This window comes from Salvelinus namaycush, unplaced genomic scaffold (assembly GCF_016432855.1).
Source record: "Salvelinus namaycush isolate Seneca unplaced genomic scaffold, SaNama_1.0 Scaffold256, whole genome shotgun sequence".
NCBI classification, from domain to species: Eukaryota; Metazoa; Chordata; class Actinopteri; order Salmoniformes; family Salmonidae; genus Salvelinus; species Salvelinus namaycush.
The window spans coordinates 248,876-251,284 of record NW_024059408.1 but is presented as its reverse complement, the minus strand read 5'-3'; the positions used below and the strand labels follow the sequence as shown (position 1 = coordinate 251,284).

Genomic DNA, 2,409 nt, shown 5'->3' with positions numbered 1-2,409 from the left:
AAAAAAAGAGAGACAGAAAGAGAGACAGAAAGAGAGAGAGAGACAGAGAGACAGACAAACAGAGAGAGGGCGAGAGAGAGCGACAAAGCGACAGACAGAGAGAGAGAGCCCCCCCCAGTACAGTAATCAGCATACAGCAGCCATATTTAACGTATGCGGTGAATGTGTGCGACAGACAGTGTGCAGCTAGCAGAAAGATTGAACGGTTGTGTGTGTGCATGTGTGTGCATCCGGGAGTGTGCCTGTGTGTGTGTGACAGATTTAAGAGTCATTCTGAGGGGACAGCAGCAGCAGCAGGGCTGAAGGGCTGAAGGTCCTGGCCTTAGTTAATTATTGACACCATAGAACGCTCGCTCAGCTTTGTGCGGGTCTCAGCATACATGTCACTTCCTGTTGCCAAAACACACCTCATTATGTAATGGAGGTATAGGCTTTGAAATCTCTAAGTGTCTGTCTGTCTGTCTGTCTGTCTGTCTGTCTGTCTGTCTGTCTGTCTGTCTGTCTGTCTGTCTGTCTGTCTGTCTGTCTGTCTGTCTGTCTGTCTGTCTGTCTGTCTGTCTGTCTGTCTGTCTGTCTGTCTGTCTGTCTGTCTGTCTGTCTGTCTGTCTGTCTGTCTGTCTGTCTGTCTGTCTGTCTGTCTGTGTGCATGTGTATGGGGTGTGTGCGTATGTGTGTGGGGTGTGTTTTAGTTAGGAGTGTAATCTGGTCCGATGAGATACCTTTGGAAAATAGTTTCACTTGAGAGAAAGAGAGATACAGAGAGATAGAAAGATGACAAAACTCCTGCCATTTCTGTCACTTTTTCACAGTAACCCTGTTTTCAGAGACGTAGAGGAAGTTAGTTCTTCATTGACAACCTCTCCACCGTACAGACTATACTCTCTCCTCTCTGTCTCTCAATCACTCCCTCCATCAGCTCAGTCTGTCCAGACTGCCAGGGCTCCATCAGGATGATGTCAGCTGGGCTACAGATGCTGGGCGCGGCCCTGGCGATCATCGGCTGGCTGGGACGTATCATCATCTGTGCTTTGCCCATGTGGAAGGCGACAGCCTTCATCTCACACCAAACCCTCACCGCTCAGGTCATCTGACAGGGTTTATGGTGCACGGGCCAGAGGCAGTGTAAGGTCTACGACTCCCTCCTGGCCTTGCTCCAGGACCTGCAGGCCGCCAAGGCTCTGACCATCATCTTAATCATCGCCGGAGTGCACGCCATCTTGTTGGGCATCGCCGGGGGGAAGTGCATCAACTTAGTGGATGACGAGAGGTCCAAGGCCAAGGTATCCAACGCTAGCGGGGTTGTCTTCCTCATCACTGCCCTCTTGGTCTTAGTCCCTGTCTGCTGGTCGGCCAACACCATCATCCAAGACCAAGACTCCTACAACCCCCTTTCAGGCTACCAAAGGGAGCTGGGAGCCTCGCTCTACATCAGCTGGGGCCCCAATTGGTATTTTGAGGGTCCAATCATAATGATTACATCGAGGCAGACGCCCCAGGGATAGAGTGGCCCACAGTCATTGAATATGGTGCTTTTAAATGTTAGAGCAATTCTTAGTAAAGCCTTTCTCGTGAATGACTTCATTACAAACTATGATAAAATCATTGTGTTGGGCGATTTTAATATTCATGTCAACAAAAAGACTGTCTCCAAGGCCATTGAATTTATGAATCTTTTGAGCTCTATGGACTTAATCCAACATGTTAACGGTGGCTATACTCTGGACCTGTGTAAAATGGCGGCGGAAGAAATGGCAGCAGTTTTACGGGCGCACAACCAATTGTGCTATTATGTTTTTTGCGCGTTATTTGTAACTTATTTTGTACATAATGTTTCTGCCACCGTATCTTATGGCAAAAAAGAGCTTCTGGATATCAGGACAGCGATCACTCACCTCGGATTAGACAAAGATTTTTTCTACAACAAAGACGACGCACAAGACATTCTCCAAACACCCCACAGGAGGGGGGTGCAAGAGGAAGCGGCGCAGGTACAGAGGACAAAGAGCCTGATTCCTGGTCAGGACCCGGAGAAGGCAACTGGGAAAGCTGCCCTTGCCGTCAATACTACTCGCCAACGTGCAATCATTGGACAATAAATTAGACGAGGTACGATCACGAATATCCCACCAACGGAACATCAAAAACTGTAATATCCTATGTTCCACGGAATCGTGGCTGAATGACGACATGGATATTCAGCTAGCGGGATATACGCTGCACTGGAAAGATAGAACAGCACACTCTGGTAAGACGGGGGGGGGGGGGGGGGGGGGGGGTCTGTGCATATTTGAAAACATTAGCTGCTGGTACATGAAATCTAAGGTAGTCTCTAGATTTTGCTCACCTGAAGTAGAGTATATTGTGTTAAATTGCAGGCCACACTACTTGCCTAGAGAGTTTTCAGCTATA

At 48.5% G+C, this 2,409-nt stretch overlaps 1 pseudogene; it reads left to right on the top strand.

The window, feature by feature from the left end:
* Nucleotides 1-950: 950 nt before the first annotated feature.
* LOC120039133 lies at nt 951-1,502 on the top strand (annotated as a pseudogene).
* The last annotated feature ends 907 nt before the right edge of the window (nt 1,503-2,409 follow it).